Source organism: Bombus vosnesenskii, unplaced genomic scaffold (genome assembly GCF_011952255.1).
Source record: "Bombus vosnesenskii isolate JDL3184/JDL3185 unplaced genomic scaffold, Bvos_JDL3184-5_v1.1 scf7180000016273, whole genome shotgun sequence".
NCBI classification, from domain to species: Eukaryota; Metazoa; Arthropoda; class Insecta; order Hymenoptera; family Apidae; genus Bombus; species Bombus vosnesenskii.
The window spans coordinates 602,049-620,587 of record NW_022884342.1 but is presented as its reverse complement, the minus strand read 5'-3'; the positions used below and the strand labels follow the sequence as shown (position 1 = coordinate 620,587).

At 43.4% G+C, this 18,539-nt stretch overlaps 1 protein-coding gene across 3 annotated transcripts in view; it reads left to right on the top strand.

The window, feature by feature from the left end:
* LOC117242267 (homeotic protein antennapedia-like) overlaps positions 1-18,539 on the top strand; it is a 350,813-nt gene that overhangs the window by 269,004 nt on the left and 63,270 nt on the right. The window lies entirely within an intron of this gene.

The following is an 18,539-nucleotide window of genomic DNA, read 5'->3' as shown; positions in this document are numbered from 1 at the left end:
GTTTCAGTCGTCGGAAAGTTGGAAATTTCAGAGTGCGGCCCTGACACGACGGGGCAAAAACTTGGTTACAATTTGTTCTGTCGCTGGGGGCGAGCCCATCGAAACGAAGCAAAAGGACGACATCGAAAGACGTTCCGACTAAGGGGGCCCGGCACTTTTGAGTCTCGCCGAACGTCCGGAATACTTATCTCGAAATAGATCATGAGAATTCGACGAGACGCGGTCCTCGCAAGGGAGCCATGGTATGCGAGTGAGAATAAGGATTTTTCCTAGTTAGATCCATGGCCGACGGTCGTTCCGCCCGATGCCGATATATCAGGCAATACGCGTTTCTGTCGTGCCAAAGTGAAATGCCATTTCTATCCGTCAGGCATCGAGCCAGCGGTGCACGACGGTGAATCGTAGCCGCGTGCTTCTTGACCCTCATTTTTTGGTATCGTGCCGCTTTCGGACGAATTCTAACAGTGTATTGTGACCGAGACCATAAATCACCTGCAGCTTTTAAATTGCTTCAGTTTGACAGTGGCTCTTTTTATCTTTACTTTTTTCTTTTCTTTACTCTTTCGGTTTGCCACTTATGCTTCAACCGATCCCGTAGAAATGTATTAGAAATATCGTATAACAGCACTCGTTCTTCGAACCTAGTTATTTCTCGTATTGTCACCATCGAGCGAATGTGGCAGGTGATACTTTGCTCGGAATCAATTGGCCGCTCAAGGCCATCAAACGGTTATCCCCACTACTCGAATCGTTTCATCATTGTATCCTTTTTTCTTTTCTCCATCCCGTGTACCACAAAGACGGACCACAGATTACAATATTTACTAGCGATAGCTAGCTTGCAGCGACCAATTAATTCCCAAGAAAGAATATTCGACGCATATCCATTGTGTTAACCCATGAGTCTATCGGAACCAGCAGCCAGCCAGGCAAGGGGTTAGTCTTTGCTAAAAAAATTCCTCTGTAAACGCAATCTTTCTCTATGAGAAATAGCACAGCCTGACTAGTTGGGCGAAGAGGGAAGAAAAGGGAGGTGAAAGGTAGGATGGGTGGGAGACTAAGCGCAATTTGCCCTGCGGGCCCCGTGGGTGGTTGCTCGATTCTTGGTTCTGTTGTGCGGGATTGGTCAGACGTCTGACAGTTGACGGATGACAAGCCGGCCTTACAGTTCTCCCCTTTTACGCCCTCGACGCGAGGCTTTGGTCCCAGGTTCGGTTCCTGCCACGTCCATTATGTGCCGTGAGCAAGGCTGAACCGGGCGTAACGGGATTATTAACTGAAATAGGCGTATAAGTCATGTGTCTTCGTCTACCCTGCCGCCAGTCCCTTCTACGCTGGCGAGCCTCTTCTCTTTCGACGTGGTCTTCGCGCATCTAATTTTCAAGAGACCTCTACGCTTGGGAACAACGCTCGGCAACGTACGGGTCTGTTGGAAATTAGAGAAATTCCCCCGTTCGTGAGCCGCGAGAATTCTCGGCGATGGCTGCTGGATAAGCAGCGGCACGCAGTCGAGATGCGAATCTCGGTTACTACTCGTGGAAACATTAAAAATTATTTCCACTTCTTCCCGGGTTTATTCACTCGACCACGCTACTCCTCTATCTCCTGTCGTATGACTCCTGCCTTTGCTACGATGTTTCCTTATCGCGTCTCGATCGTTATTGTCTTGATCTTTTACATACGTATGACCCATGGTGACAGGGTCATGGGATACGGCACTAGCTGCGCTTTCTAGTTTATGTCGAAGAGAATGTTGGGAATGTTAATCTATTAGATCGTCCTAAAGGTTTCTTTCGTTTTAGAAGTAAATAATAGCTGCGCGATAGTTTTTGTTGCAATACGAACGAAACGTGCCCTACGACAGCTAGAAAACGATCGCAGATAAAGACCAAAACATTAGACAGATTAGGTTTCATGTTTATGTCAACATAGCCAGACAAAGCAGCTGCGTGCACATAGCGAAAGGCATTTTTGGGACAATCTAATAGAAGGACCCGTGTGTTACTGATAGTTTTAGAAAGATCCATAAAACAATTTCTCTCGTACATAAACGTTGGTATATCGTTGTGAAAAGTTAAATAGTAACAGCTTGACCTTCGTCGCGCGTGTGACTTTTCCTGCCCAAGTATTGGCAAGAGGGAAGCAAACGATTCGCTCGATTCCCTGGTTACACGGAGAATACATTTTTCGATAACCGCGGCGAGAGATCGTTGGCGAGGCGGTGCTCGATAAACGAGTTGTCGGGTCGCAATTTTTTGATGCCGAATGCGCGATAAAACGGCCACGCTGGCGCGATGATGCGGATCTAGAAGCGACGCGCGAAATGTTCAGCAACAGAATCCGCGCTTCGTAGTCTCGCGGCTAAAGGAACGGCGCGGTGTAAGAGGCACACACCGGTGTCACGTTTATCTGCACGGCGATCGGTTGCGCGCGCCGCGATTGCGCGAAACGGCTGCGTGGCGGTCTTGCAAGCCACCGCTAGCAAAAGTATGAACCTCGTGTGTAACCGGCAAACCGGTTGAACTTCGCGTCTTAGTTTTCTGCCGATCTTGCTCTCGCAAAAATCGATACCAGTTTAGTTTTCTGGTTCGATTAGAATTCGATTACTTGACGAGCGGAACCGTCGTATCTGCGTGTCGCCAGTCGGCGAGCAAACGGGAACTCGTGCGGCAAATTATAGCCGTTTCTCAATGATTCTTGGCGCGAGATTTCAGATAACGATGATTCGCCGACTCGTAACGAACACGAATAGTCTTTTTTTCCCTCAATGGTATCTTTTTTTATCGTGGTAAAAGAAAAAGGAACAGAGGTGTCGGGGAACACACACCCCCCATGGTTTTTCTCTCAAATTAGTTACAAATAAGCGCGCGGTAGGTAGTAAGTAGACCGTCCTCTCTGCAATAATGATTTGGCTCGTCATTTATGGTGAACGGCGGCAATAAACGCCGCACAGTTAATGGTACTACGATGTAAACAGGAACAACGCAAATGAGAAGTAAATTAATTCAGATACTCGTGGATTGGCGTGTTTTGCACGAGGAATGGCCTAACGTGTTTTCAGCCACTAATTAAGATTATTCCTCGAGTTTATCGCGTTCTTCCGTAAGCGGTGTGTCGACTTCTCATTGTATAGTTTTGGTGGAAGTTCGTGATGCGTGAGAAAACGGACACGAACCGGCATCCCGGTTTGTGCCGCGATTAAATCTCTCGCTCTTCTACGTTACGTATATATCGTTGTGCTTGTAAAAACGGTTATGTGGACTAATTGGTCGTCGTTGATCCTTTTTCTTCTTCTTCCCTTTTTCTTCCTTCCTCTTATACGCCTCCCCTTGCGATCCAGCTTTTTTCCTCTTTCTTTAAAACGCTTCTACATTCGTGCAATCCTTTTTTGTCGTCACGTCACAATTTCCTCCCGCCTCGATGCTTATGAGTTACTGCATCCATGAGGAGTATTACTACCTGTCGAACCTGACTCGTATACACTTGCCCTGGCCTATCATTTATCATCTCATTTTATAGTCAACTGATCGTGCTCCTCGCTGAATTGCCTGTAGCAGTTTACTCCGGATTAAACCTACCAATATTCCCCCTCCCCCTCCCCCCCCCCCCCTTCTCAAGCACATACATCTTACACAATGTATCAAAGTTGACTTATTTTTCAAATGCTTATCGATTTTAAAAAATATCAATGTTCTTTCCCTTCTTTCTGTATCATCGGGTAGAAAATGAAGATAGAAGGGGAGAACATATCGCTGCTTAATAATATAATAGCGAGCGTAGCATAAAAATGAAGTCCTTACCCATCGAGATACGATCAAAAATTGGTCAGTGATTTAATTCGCCGTTTCGATGCGGGACAAGTTATTCAACGCGCGATCGATCGTCTAATCGTTATTCAATCAATGCCCGACATTTTGTGCAGCGTTCGAAGGAAAGGTTAGACGCTCCTTGACGCGAAACGGCGTGCCTTCACGCGCTCTCTATTCCAGCCAATCTCTAATAATATACTTTAACACTTCGCTGATTCGTTTCGGTAGACCACCCAAATGTACACCGATCGAACGATTTAGCTTCGACAACGGTGGCCCTGATTGGTATTGCAGGAGAACGACGACCGTAAACGCGCAAACAAACAGTAGGTTAGTCGAAGTGATTGATAAGCAGCGCCACGCGCCATTCGACGGACAAATACGATCGTCGAGAAAGCGACAGGACCGCCCGCGGATAGCGTTCGCTGCTCTATCTGTACGGCTTCGTGAGCATACCCCCAACAAGGAGACTCTAGGGAGTTGTTGAAAAACCGTCTCGAGATCATAGACTGGAAAAACGTGATAGTTGTAATGTTAATAACGAGGAAACAATAGTCATCGCGAGAAAAAAGTACGCGTGTGTCGAATCGGTAGGCAGAGCCAATGCACCTACAGAACGAGCAAATACCGAATCGGTAAAGACGACAAGACCGCCCGCAGTGCCACACCACGGTATTATGTACGACACAAACAAGAATGATCGTGCCTTTCGCGTTTTGCCTTTTGCCAAGCTTTCTAGGCGCGACAAGATATTCACTGTCAGTGTTCACATCCTGAGCATTGATTTATCGTTTACCACCAGGATTTTTACGAATGCGTTTAAACGTCTTTTTATGGAAATAAAGAGAATTGTTGTAGGAATTAGAATGTATGCAACATACACGGGTACTGTATGAAGCAGATAGAAACGAGACAAAGAGCTAGAAAGTTTCGAACGAGGAAATTTCGAAATCGGCATGGAAGCATTCGTGAAATTCTGTAACCATCGTGAGTTCTCCTTCGGATCGGTTGACGAGTATAACCTTAATTAGCATTTTGTACTAAACATATGCACAATTTGTCCGATATTCGATGTAAATAACGAATGTGGTTGCCGGCAGCCCTCAGTTGTAAGCAGTTATTTGCATACATGAATATTGAGGCACCGATATCGGATTAAGTGACAACTAGCCGAGATAATTGCTTGAAAAAGCAATATAGTGTATATATAGTGTTCGAGCGGCGATCGTTTGGTCGCCATGTGATTCGAAAAAAAGGAACCGGTTATCGGGGACGATCGTGTTACATTGACCATTTTTTTTTTTTTTCTGTAATCGTGATTTTGTCGCTGCCGCGTCCATTATGCAAATTGAATCGACACTATTCTCGACCATCTTATCTCGCCACTTATCGATGGGAACGATCGCTAAACAATTTTTAACGCTACACGTGGCTTCCCGAAGCTTGGCAAAGTTTTCCGCGGGGTTCCCGCCAAAAATGATTCCAGCCACCTATCGAATTCGGCAGGAACCACGAGGAAACGGATGTTCCGGAAAAGTTCGAGAGATGGCGTGTCGTGTGATTCGAGGTCGGGGCGGTGGAGTATGCCAGCTGTTTCCGTGCTGCCACCTTCAGTGGCCCGTTCAAAGTGAAGGCGGTACTGACCTGCGCGTGTCCCGCATCATCATAACACAAGCCGAACGCCATGCTGCCAGAAGATTTATGGGCCATATCATGGCGCGGCATCTAAACGATTATTTGCTGTTAAACGTAAACGGCTTATAAAAACGAGCCTGCATAATAGAGTAAATATAGGCTCGATGTTCGGCCCCGGTAAATTTATAGATCCACTTAAAACGATCTTGTATCGACGCACTGACTGCTAACCCTTAACCCTGACAGAAACTGTCCCGGACAACGTAGCCTTCGTAGAAATCGCCATCTAGTGGACTTTTAATTTCTTTTCTCTTCTTTCGAATAAAAATCAGACAATTTTAAGCGAAATTAATTTTTTCTCGTACTATAAAAAACTTATTCAACGAGTCCTTGACAAATTTGTCCGCTGTTTCGTTCTGCTTATCTCTTTTGTTTTTTATTGATGCATTTAAAATTAATATTTCAAAAGGTGAAGAACAAATCGGACGGGGTCCAACTCGATCAGATATTTGCATGCGTCGATCGTCTTCCTCGTACATCAAGCGCGTGTTTAGAAAGTCAACCGAGTGCCTCCTATGAAGAACAATAATTTATTAAACGGATACGTCATCGCCCTGTTGCGATACTTGTGCGTTTCCCTCATTGAGAATCAGAAGAGTGAATCGCGGCATTTGAATAACAAACGGTATGCAAATTCGGATTGCCCCGCAGTCGTTTAGTCCCCCGTGCGGATCTCTATGCCGCGAAATCCGAAAATATACTGTGTCCATTGCCGAACACGCGTCTTCGATCATTCTACATCCTGATCGATTTATTATTCGTGCCGTTAAATATTTCAACGGAGTAAATCGATATCCCTTTCTCCAATGTCCTTAAACGTTTTCATGTGTCTGACGGCAATTGATATTCCGTGTAATCGTCAAACAACTGTCAGTATTTTTCTCATTCTTATTTTAATTCCTGTCGTATATATTTCAACGATTACTGAACATTATATATTTATCGATAAATTTTGGACACCTCTTCGATGAATCACGATAGTGAAATAAAACAAAACATCGTCCAACATTTGATCGTACGTTTTAACGCAGGAATGAGGAAGTTCGTTTGAAATCTTCACAATTATTGCTAGCTTTTCGGCGTTGCGGTGATGAACGAGGAATCTTTGTACGTATAAATTTTAGTGGCCCTTTCGGTGGATCGCCATAGTGAAGTAACGAAGCAAACAAATTGTCAATGAAAAATCAAACTATTACTCTGATGGTTTTTATCATCGACGCGTGAAAGTTTATGGAATATCCTTCGAAATTATTGCTGCTTCCTCGGTGTTGCGACGATATAGAATAAATTACCATATAAATAGGGTTCGGTGTTACATCGTATTTTCTTGTAGAAACAGCGCGGCGCGGCGTCCTCCGGCGTTCGTTAATCCGACCGGCTGCTCAGAAATACCATCGGCAGGGAAAGCTCTTAATGTTCTATTCTTACATCTCGCGGCATCTCCGGGGCCAGCGCGGCTTGATAGCCTTCCTCCAAGAAGATTTTAATTAAGCCCGCCCTTCCAATGTTTCGTCTGATTGGATGAGCTAATCCCGTTCCGTAGAAAATTTAGGGTGTCCCTTCTAGAAAGAGACTCAACCCTGCTCTCATGGCCGTTAACATTTTTTCGCGGCCTACTAAGAAAATTATAATGATTTATCGACCGATAAATAAAATCCACCCTTCCCCGGGCAAACCTCTGACATTCATCTTGTCGTTGACGTCGCCGCGTTTCTCTTGGACAATTCTGGTATTTTTAACGGGCGCGTGCCTCCGCTTCGATTTCATTTTTTTTTTCCCCTCCCCCCTTCTCCTTTTTCTTTACTTTCGATTTTCACCTCGAAACTTTTTTACGCCGCTTTAAATCCACCGTTATTCACAGCAAAGTGTCTAAAACAAGTAACACGTTACTAAGACGTTCTCCAGGGACGGAATAATTGTAGATCTCCTCCCGGACTTAAAAACATCCTGCCATGATGTTTTTCGGCCGATGAACACGCGCAATATAGATGTCTTCCTTTTTGACAGAGCTGTATTTTTCTATGGTAGGACGAGCCCTGAAAAAAAAAAAACAGCTTGTTCGGCGATGAGTTTTCCGAATGATGAGTTTCGGTCGGCATTTTTGTCCATCGTCATGGAGGCGCAGTTGGGTCTCGGTGGGAGGGAAAGTTTCTGACCAAGTGGAGGGGGTGAAAGGGAAGTAGCACGTCAGGGGATGACGTCTAAATCTTCCTTTTCGTTTCACGCTGACTGCCCGCCCTTTCGCTGGCTACGCTCCTAGTCGAAACTCCCTTTCTGCTTGTTCTGCCTCCTGGAGGGGGTGGGTTCTTTTGGTACATTCGGTGGCAAAATCTTCTTCGGCTATCCGTCGGTATAGTGTAGCAAACTTTTCGAAACGAAAACGCGTTGTTTTATTTTTGTATAAGTCAACGACAGCTTTTGAATATATTAGGTTGTCCGAAAAGTGTCTTTTACAGACACGTCTTTATCTTTATACAGGGTGCTTGGTAACTGGTAAAAATTTTGTTTTTTAATTTTTTAATTTTTCCATCGAGATAACGATCTACAGTGAGATCCGTTCTAACGAGACGCGATAAAGTGCAGGCGTACCGACCGACAATTCAAAGTCGATTTTCTCGAAAACGAAGCCTCGAACGAAAAATTTTTATTCTACATTTTCGACTTGTTTTTTCGCCTAGAATCACCTCCTTGCCACTTGTACCACCAGTTACCAACCACCCTGTATTAGGTTGTCGGAAAAGTGTTTCTTTTACAGACACGTCTTTATCTTTACACAAACATATAATTCGCTAAAATAATATAATTATATTATAATTTCCTTATAAAACGAAAGAAACATTTCGGATGACCTTAGTAAGTGTATTACGAGACATTAAAATGTAATAGCAAAGTATTTGCTCAGTCCAGTTACATGCAATATGTCTTTTCGTGACTCACGCTGAAAATATATTGTACTCTGTCATATACATATCTAATATAAGACTTGTGAGTTCGTATCTATCGCGTATTTAAATAACTGTAACTGGAATAGAGTGATAAAAATAATTATACACGTACGTGTATTTCGATTTCGTACAGGCCGACCTTAATTTTCACAAAATTATCTGTAATAATAGTAATTACGTACATATAATATTTGGGTCTGGATAAAAGCCGACAGTAACTTTGACAAAGTTATCTACGTGTCCTTAGTAGTTACGAACGAATAAAAAATGAAAATTATCCTGATACCAGTTTTCTAAATTTTCCCATTAAACTCGATTATCGACGAATTTTTAAGTAAATTCTTACATTTTATTTCTATCAAATCAATCTTTATCGTACGAACAATCACGAAATAAGACATCTAGTACGATGTACATCTCCGACGTCAAAACAAAACACACTTTGCTATAGTACGGTTCCACGTCCTAGAACCGCGTAAGGAAAATAAAATTCCTCCGACGGTTCCGTAATCTGCCAGCATCTCATTGGGAAATGGGAATAAAGGAAATTCGCAATGAGAGAGAAAGCAAGAGGGAGAAGTTCATTGTGAATGGTTTTCCGGCGGGTCCCAGGGCCGACGTCGTTTCACGCAAAGTAGAGCGCGGTCCGTCGGCGCATTTATATTTTTATGGCGGTGAAAGTTGGTTCGGGGGTCGCGACCGTGAAGGCATTTCACGTCCCTAAGTTTCGTTGCCGCTGGAAAAACGAGGACAATAACAAAGAGACTCGAGCGAGTTTCACTTTTGCCCCCACCAACTATAAGCTCGGCTAAGAAAAATCTGCGATAGGAGGAAACCAAAAGGAGTCTTTGTCACTTGTCTGCACCTGAACCAGTTTCTCTGTATCTTTCAGCGCGATCCTTCGATTCTCAGTAGGAGAAAACATGGAAATCTTCACTTTGTTTCGCAAGGTGAATTTCTCAAAATTATCGAGATTCGATTGTTTGACAAAAGAATCGGATAAAAGGTAAGAGAAATAATTAAAACTGCGTGAAACGTACAGTGAAGAAGGGACGATGACTGGGTTTGCTTAATACGCGATAGGGTGGTAAATTAGAGTATATACGTGTCTGATGAAAGATTGTAGAGATTTCGCGGTTAAACACAAGAGGATGAAGAATAGCCAGCGGGTACTTTCAGCGACGCGGTTCGTAAATTTCGCGCTGGTGTTCCGTGGTAATCCATCCTCGTGTCTCGGATTTCACGTAAACAGATCGCTTCGAGTTTTACGATTGTTTCGACCTTTCGAATCGTCTTGACGGTGTCGATTTCGCTTCTGTTTACATCTCTAGGATATCCAGTTGCCGCTTGAAGTCTAGTTCCCAAGTGCGATATTGCACCCTAAATTACGAGTTTATAACCTAACCTCTCTACCATTAACGCGTACATTTTTATCAGGCAATTGTTTGCCAATGTAAACGTTCACCGAACGGGACACGGGAAATTGATGGATTGAGAAAGAAAGAGCAGAAAAATAAAGCAAACCACGGAGATTTAACACTTAAACCAGTCCAACTTCTAAATTATTGACTCATAATTCAATCCTATCTCTATCTACACAGAATTTTATTACATTTCTCTCTACGGGTACGAACTTTTTTAAACAAACTGTCGACGATTGGTCAATCAAAAAAGAAAAAGAAAAAGAAAAAAAAGGAGAATAGCGGAGAAAAACGAGGTGATCGCGGGGGTAGAATCGCGAAACACAGTCGAGGCCGCGAGTTTCCACGTAACGCGCCGCCTATTCTACGAAATCGTGCACGTGTGCAACGCCGGATTCAGCTGCCTCGTTCGGTTCACGAATGAATTATCGCCCGTATGGGTTGGGCTCTTTCATTTCCAGTGCACGCGGTAGCTCCGTCCTTTCCTCCCTGTTTGCGCCGGCTTCCCCTTCGCCGGCCCTCTCTTTCCGCCGTATCGGTCGAGCCTGCCGTCAGCAACGCTTTTTCCCATCCCTCCGCGATTCAACCTCGCTTCACCACGCTCTCTCTCCCCTTTCTTTTTCCATTTCCAGCGGAAAGATACCGTACCCCCTTTTTCTCTATCCCCTTTTCACCTCCCTATCCTCCGCCGTTTTTATAGACTGCAGCGTTTTCGCTAAATATCGAATCTGCTTCGTTTCACTTGATTCGCCGAGTTCATTTATTTTAAACGGAGGTAACCACCGAGGTCGGTTAGATTTGAATTTTTAGCTTGTAAAATTGATATTCCGGGGGATTCATGGGGATTTAAAACGCGGTGCAAGTTGGCTTATGATTTGACGAATTTGTTTACCGGATGTTCGTTCGAGAGTTTGAGTTTGAGAAACGGTGGCTGGAAATTTCGTTTTGCGGAATATCTTGCTGGAGTGCAGACACGGAGACTGGGAACCTCTTTCCAGAGGACAAGACACCCGTCACAACAGCTGCTCCTTTCCTCAGAGCTGCGCGTTTCCAAACTATACACAGGGCAACGACTGTCTTGCATTTTTGTTAGGAAATCGATACGAACGATTGTTAGGGGTATTTTTCAGTCGAATCTCGCGAATCTAATGGGTTTGGGAATTTTCGAATTTTCCGATTGCTCAACAGATACACGAGAAAGTGATATTTGAGGGTGTAATATTTAAAAGTTGGTATAAAAATGGCAGAAATATCAGAGGAACGGTTGTAAAAATGACAGAAATTGAATATTAAATAAATTGAATTTTGATAGAACTAATAACTTGGAGATATTTTGAAAATCGTGTAATTTCGTTATATTATACCGTGACGCCATCGAAGAGAATAAATGGTAAAGGTAGCAGTAATGGCTGGCGTGTTTCTGGATGCAATTGAGTGGTTGTTTTCCCCCTCCGTGGCCAGAGGGTCAGAGAAACGAGGAACGAATCAAAGGGAGAACGCAATCAATCGAATGTTTTCCTTCAGAACGTTCGCTTACAAACGTGACGGGGAGGAAACGCGAGACGAGGGTAAATTGAAATTCCGTGACACGGAAAGAACTTTGATTGGAAGAGGGACAACCCCTGCGAGATGTCCAGCAACAGAAACGATCTCATCTTTAGATGAAACTCTTAATTCTCTTATTTTTCTTCTTATTTCTTTTCTTTGCTATCATTTTCCTAGAAACCTTCCTATTCTCCTCAGTCTCCATTAACGCAAAAAATATATATTTTTCTGTAAATTGACCTTAATTTAGGAATTAGGTTAGGAATTATTAGGTTTGAATGTACACTACAAGCCATAAGTGCAGATGCACTTACTCGTTACATTTATTGCAAAACTACCAATCTTTATTTTATATAGTACATTGTACATTATACATTATCTTTATATGGTATTTTACAATTATATACGACAACCCTTGCGAGATGTCCAGCAATAGAAACAATTTCATTTTAGATGAAACTCTTACTTCTCTTATTTTTCTTCTTATTTCTTTCCCTTACTATCATTTTCCTAGAAACCTATTCTCCTCAGTCTCCATTAACGCAAAAAATATATATTTTTCTGTAAATTGACCTTAATTTAGGAATTAGGTTAGGAATTATTAGGTTTGGATATACACTACAAGCCATAAGTGCAGATGCACTTACTCGTTACATTATTGCAAAACAAACAATCTTTATTTTATATAGTACATTGTACATTATACATTATTTTTATATGGTATTTTACAATTATATACGACAACCCTTGCGAGATGTCCAGCAACAGAAACAATTTCATTTTAGATGAAACTCTTACTTCTCTTATTTTTCTTCTTATTTCTTTTCTTTGCTATCATTTTCCTAGAAACCTTCCTATTCTCCTCAGTCTCCATTAACGCAAAAATATATATTTTTCTGTAAATTGACCTTAATTTAGGAATTAGGTTAGGAATTATTAGGTTTGGATGTACACTACAAGCCATAAGTGCAGATGCACTTACTCGTTACATTATTGCAAAACTACCAATCTTTATTTTACACGGTATTTTACAATATGCACAATATTATATTATTAATATTATATTACAATACATACAATACATTATAATACAATACAATACAATACAAGTATACAATACATACTTGTTACAACATGAGAATGAAGTAACAAATTCGCACTAAAAGAATTTTTATAAACGGAACAAAATTGATGACGAAATAAAACGCGCAATTTCTATGAAATATCAGTAGACGTAACACTTATATCCGTCGTTGTACATGTCCGTATAATTACCTAAAAAAAAAAAAAAAAAAAAATACCATAACTCAATCTACCCATTGCATTACAAAAAACCACGAACATTACAAACGACGTAAATAAAACAAATATATAAGAAAAAAAAAACAGAATAAAGCACTGAACAAATTCTAGTAAAGTAACAAGGGTGACACCCCTTTCTAGAACGGGGTTAGAAATTTAATCGCGGAGAAAAGGGAAGAGTAATGGCGGGTAGTAGCGGGGATGGCGTCGAATTGAATGTTTTCGTTTTGAGATGCGCTTTGGCCGGTCGATCGAAGCGGAAGAGTTCCTCGAACAGGGTAAATTGGAATTCCGCGACGCGAAGAGTAGCTCGGTTAGCTCACCGGGCCAAACAGGGGGTCAGTGGGGTGAGGACGAGGGCAGGAAACCGGAGAAAACGAGTATATGCGGAGAAGTAGCGGAGAAGAGAGAGCGCGAAGGAACGGCAGAGAAAAGAGAGAGATACCCAAGGAATATTTACTGCCATCTTCTCTACCACTTACCCACAGATTCCCTGCCTGAACTTGTAAACACCTCTTAACTATATAGAGATAGTATCTCGGTTTCCCTTCTCGTGTAACCTAAGCAGTTACGCGGTTGTTATAGTCGAAAGATTATTAATTAGATCGTTGCGTGATTACGCACGAATTTCCTTTTATCTCTGTTCCCTATTTCCTCTACGTTTCTTCATTGCTCTTTTACATCTCTTCAATTTGTAATTCCTTTACGTGGAAATGAATTTTCCTATAGAGACGCAAGGATGGTCTCTGTGTCTCTCGATTTCTGCATTTCCATCCCTCTCCTCTCCTACACCACTGCGATGCCGAGAGGTTTAATTGATTCGAACCGCCGCGACTATCGGATTATTAATTGCGCTGTTAATCGGGCACGACGGTAATTAAGCTGTCGACGATTCAGTTTTATGATGCCACGCGGCTCATGCGCCATGCGTTTGCCTTTCGCTGTTCCCTAGCCATCGCAGCTTCCTTCCTGATCGTTGTCGAACACGTAAAAGACCTTTGATTCCATGCAGATTTATAGGTTCCAGGAAGGCTGGAAATTTCTTCGGTTCTCGCTACTTTCGCAGATATTCTAACCTAAAAAAAGCATTTCTACATTTAGCGTTTGGAGAAATATGTTTCGTTTTCGCGATCGCAAACGTAGTGATAATCAAAGACGGATGTCAAACATATCGAAGATTTACGATGACAGATGTCTCGCAGGCAAAACTGCACGTTCATTAACATTAAGAACGCGGACGATAAGCAGCAAAAATTACGTCAAAGTGGTGTTAACGAGCTGCCTCTTGCGAAATCGAAATTCCTCCATGTTTAATGATGGCGATTAAACATGGGCGTCGCAACGAAAGTAAAATTGGCGACAGGACGGAAGCGAGAGGAACACGCGGAAGCGGCAAAACCGGCGGCAGCATTGCCGCGATAATTGTTCGAATTCAATGAAATTGCCACGAGCTTCCGACCGGCCTGTTTTTCGATCGATTCGCGCGCCACCTCGTTTCGCGTCTGTCGACGCCGGGCCCCTTGTCGATCGGTTCACCTGAATAAACCAGTCGGATATTTGTCAAATGTCTGAATCAATATTTGTCGCTAAAGTGGCAGAAGAAGTTTTATACGGGACGTCCTTGCGATTCGAATGCGTGTCGCGAGAAATGCTATTTTATCGAATCGTACGTTCGTACATCGTTGCTAATCTATTAATGGAACATCTTTGCCAGAAATTTCTCTAACCGCAGAATCACAAGTTAAGAGACAGATCAGTTTCAAGTAGGTCGGTTTTAATCCTTGCACGTGTAAATATCCTGCATTTTAGTTTCAATGGAGGTATTTTGGAATAAAATAACGTAATAGGGGACCGCTAAATAAAGAAATTATGATACTCGTCAATTATTAACTCTCCGGTTAGTAGTTTTAGGTTAGGTTTCGTTAATTTAATCCCTTGTTACGGCGTTTTAATATCTCTACGTGCTTTTGTAATCAAAGAATTGCACATTTCTATAGAATTTTTAAATATCCCAAATTATAAAAAGCGCGAGAAATATTTTCAGAATATTTCAAAAATATTTCCACATTTTTTTGAATACTTGAAGGTTCGTATATTTTTTGAGAATAATTTTTCTTAAATTAAGAAAATATTAGAATTTTTAATTGGCTGGCACAGTTACGGGTGACTGTGGTTATTTGCTTTTTTTTTTTTTTTTTTTTGAGAAAAACACGGAAATAGAGTGATTTCGTCGGTTTTCCGTTCGATCGAGCGAGACACGATCGGCACCGATGTCAACACGGAAATCCTCAGCTTCTATTTTATTCACGACGAGAGAGAGTCAAAGCGAAGAACGTTGTTCGGCTACGTGTGTTGAAAGCGGAAACGCGGAAGGGACTGAAGGATCCGCGAAGACGATGCTCGACACGCAGTGCACACGTGCATACGTATAGCGTTGTATTTCATTCTTCGTTCGCGTAAGAAACATCGACCGATGGACTATACTCGATTATTATTATTAAAAATCACCTCCTCGTTTGAATATGACGAACGAACCGTCGGATGAAATTGGAAATTGAATAGAAAACGAAGAAAGCAACTGACGATTACACATCAATAGGTTACAGTACAATATACGTAAAATTCTAATTCCAATTCTAATTCTTCTAATATTAATACGTAATAATAACGAGCATATTTCTAACCAGAATGAAGGAGACTATTCTTCTAACATTATGTTCCTTCAAACTGAATATCACATGCGTGTTCAAACTGACGTGAGAATTTTATAAAAAAAACCATTTGCCTCCGTGCAACCGTTGCGTTTCACACGACCATCCAATAGCGTGGACCATTCAATCTCATATCTCTTTCCACCCAAACGTTCTTCGAAAAAAAAAAAGCGGCTAGAAAAACAGAGCTCAGCCAGTGCTAAAAAATCGGGGACGAGGAACATGTATTTCGTCCCTCTGTCTCAATCCAAGCAATTTCCATTCGGAAAACCGAGCGTTTTCCTTTGAACGACAAGAAAAAGAGGGGAAAAAAGCGGCAGTGCTCACGGCTTGTAGCCCGAAAGGCAAGAAATCGAAGCCCTGAAACAACGAGAGAGCCGATGCGCCCTCGTAGCTTGTGCAGAGACGCCGGAGACGCGGAGATGTAGAACGAGAGAGACAAATAGAAGGAGACGGTGAAACCCACTAAATCAATACTCTGCCATCGCTCCAACTCTAGCTCATCCCCTCGTGCCCCCTTAGCTGCCAGCGTACCTCTCACTCTCACCCTCTCTCTCTTTCTCTCTCTGCTTCCTTCTGTCTCTTTCTCGCGCGCGTTCTCCGCTCCTCCTTCGGCGTCGTTCCGTTCGTGGCATGCCACCCTTCGTTCCACCCCCGTCACGCTCTCCGGCCCAAAACTTCTCTCCGGTTACTCCCGCAGAGAGTTTGCCTGTGTCGGGGTTGAATTTCCCCCTCGCGCGTCTAACTACAGCTCGCGAGACGTCCACGATCAGCCACGAGGAAACGAGCTTCCTACCGGCCGTCTTTCGCGATACTCCACCGTGTTTCCTCGCTTCACGGTGGGCTCGGTCTTCCGGCTTCCACGGACCGACAGAGCGTGTCCAGCACTTCGCTGTAGGTTCGATTGCAGGATGCGGCCGGTGTCGACTCGCTGCTCGGAACTCGTACTTGCTGTTCTATTCTTGGGGGTATGCTCCGAATGCCTGATGAAGAATTCGTTGCGTGGCCGTTCTGGATTGTAGCCTTCGCTATATGCTCGATGCTCCAGCGCTTCTGTCGAGTTTGTTGTTTCAAAAGACGAGGCATTGTTTGGCTTGGTGCAAGGGAGATGTATTATCTTGGCCACTGTTTTTAGCTACCTAAAATTACGTTCCTCCGTCTTTAGGCTATGTTCCGAGCACGATGGAAGCGTAAAAAGTCTCGAATGATCGCGATAAATCATTTGAAGTGGCTGTCGAATTCTTTGCCCCTTCGATTTTGTTCCTACGTGTACCGCGGTTCTTATACGAAAAAGGAAGTCGCCAGTTGGATAATCGTCCGCCGTTCTAAAAGTCGAATCGTAAAAAAACATCGTAGCATCGAGTTTCGAGCGTCCGCGTAAGGCTACGAGGATCAAAAGGACACGAGTCTACCCGAACATGGTCCACGCGGATATCACGCGATCCATCAGCGAACTGGGTCACGTAGATCTGCTGGCACACGCTCACGCAAGCGTCCACCATTTGCGGACCACTACCGAACCTATCTACGATCGTGAGATACGACTGGCTTGCGAAGAAGTAGGAGGAAGAGGTCACTGATTGCCGAAGGGGACCGCTTCAGTGCGTGTCTGCGCGGCCGAGTGTTAGTCGACGATCTGGCTAAGCTCGTTGGCCCTCTTTCTTTTGTCCCTTTTCTTTCTTTTTTCTTTCTCTCTCTCTCTCTCTCTCTCTCTCTCTTTCTCTGCCTATCACTGTACGATCGTCGTGTAACTCGACGAATGAACAGTCAGCTGCCGTTTTGACGGTCACCGGGCTACCGACGCCATTTGCGTTGCGGTAATCTCTCTGGCGTCGGGGTCGAGCTGCTACAAGTTTATTTATCGAGTTACTCGACCAGCAGTTTATGTTTTGTTCATTAGCAGGACTACGAGCCATTTTTTCCCTGCGTGATATCGTTCTCTGTAGTTTCTATCACGTCAAAATTCTCATTTGAAAGGGAGGCATTTTTTGGCTCTGAATAAATAAATCAAGCAACGAAGAAAATGCAAGATGTACTTGTAACAAATTGCTAGAAACTGGAGGCTATTTTTCTAACTCTCAATATGTAAATGAAATCAAATTTATCGTAGAATTTCATTTATCTAAATCCGTGGAGTTTAGTCGTACGACACAACACGAATATGATTCATGTAGGTATCTGTAGTTTATATAGCAGAAGTTTCTAGTAGAACCCATCGAAATCGTGTACAGAATCATTCAAATTCTGTCACCGAACTTCACATAATGGAAATTCATCCCACCTATGATTTTTCCTCGTGTGATAGAAATTCACGTTCAGATGAATTGACATAATAGACAGGAATACGCTAAAATTGAATTTCCAACAAACGGACTTCTACTCTACTTGGCAATTCCATTTTAAGATTCTCATCCCATTAATCCTGCTGTCTATTTATCCCGTCGCTGGAAATAATCCGAAGGAATCAACATTCCTGGGGCATCGATCTGAAACATTTAGCAAAGGCGACATCCCTGAAGCCGAAGTACGTGCGCAGCACCGATTAAAAGTCTGGATTAGCGGCTGAAAAAGAAGGGAACCGCGGCAGTCTGGCAGCTTCTTAAAGGGAGAATCGTTGTCCTCCCGGCGAGTCCAATTACACGGGCAGCGGCTTCTGCTTTGTTTCACGGCCGTTGCCCGTTGTCTGATGTCTCTCTCTCTCTCTTCCTCCTTCCATCCAGCATTCTCGTTCCCTCGTTCTCGTGGTCTCGTTGCGGATCGCGGTCGTACACGGTGCAACTTCCGTTGGCAGCCAGCGTTGCGATTCCGCCACTGCCACCTAGCGCTCCGCAACTTAGCGTCCCGTTAATTTCTCGCGATCCGCGCTGCGATTACGCGCCGCCGAAAATTTAGCGCTTTTGAACCGCCCTTTAAATCTTCGCGCGCTCTCCTCTTCGTCTGCGGCTAGTCGGGCCGGAAATAGCGTGGTGGCCACCGCCGTGTTAGCACCGCCTAATACGCTCTTCGCGACCCACTTATTTATTAGGCGTATTAACTCGATCCTGTTGAAACCGTCCCGACTGCTAATTAAATGTGACCGTTCCTCGATTTGCCCGAGTCAATCACGAGACG